This window comes from Cariama cristata, unplaced genomic scaffold (genome assembly GCF_000690535.1).
Source record: "Cariama cristata isolate BGI_N322 unplaced genomic scaffold, ASM69053v1 scaffold8414, whole genome shotgun sequence".
NCBI lineage: Eukaryota > Metazoa > Chordata > Aves > Cariamiformes > Cariamidae > Cariama > Cariama cristata.
In genome coordinates this window covers 1372-1833 of record NW_009611219.1, presented here as the reverse complement: position 1 = coordinate 1833, position 462 = coordinate 1372, and the positions used below count along the sequence as shown (strand labels likewise).

Below are 462 nucleotides of genomic sequence, written 5' to 3'. Positions count from 1 at the left end.
GAAAGGAGTGGAGAAAAAAAGGTAGTGATTCATCTCAGTTTCTATCATGTTTTATCCATAAAGAACAACATAGGTCTAGAAAGACACAGTTTTACCAGTACGTATTTTTAAGTAATCTGTCTTTAAACCATTAACTTTCTTAGCTGTCACAGTCTGTAGAGGCTGTAACATTTCATCACTGGGTGTGGGCTCAGAAGTAAATCAAAAACCTAGAAAACCATTAACTACAACACCCTGCTGTGTTTTTGAACACTGCCATAACTTCTATATACACCGTTACTGTCACAAAAATCTGGAGAAGACAGACGTTTTTCTCCTCACCCTTCTCTCCCCAGATTTATTCCCTAAAAAGAGTAATAGATTTTAGTACAAAATAAACAATTTCATCTCTTGAACTCTTGAATTGTAGAGTAAAAGTCCTAAGAAATTAATACTTTTAAGACCTCTTACAGCTACGCTCTT

At 35.1% G+C, this 462-nt stretch overlaps 1 protein-coding gene across 1 annotated transcript in view; it reads right to left on the bottom strand.

Annotated features, from left to right (window-relative positions):
• The window catches only part of ZDHHC7 (zinc finger, DHHC-type containing 7), a 12070-nt gene that overhangs the window by 10689 nt on the left and 919 nt on the right, over window positions 1-462 (bottom strand). The window lies entirely within an intron of this gene.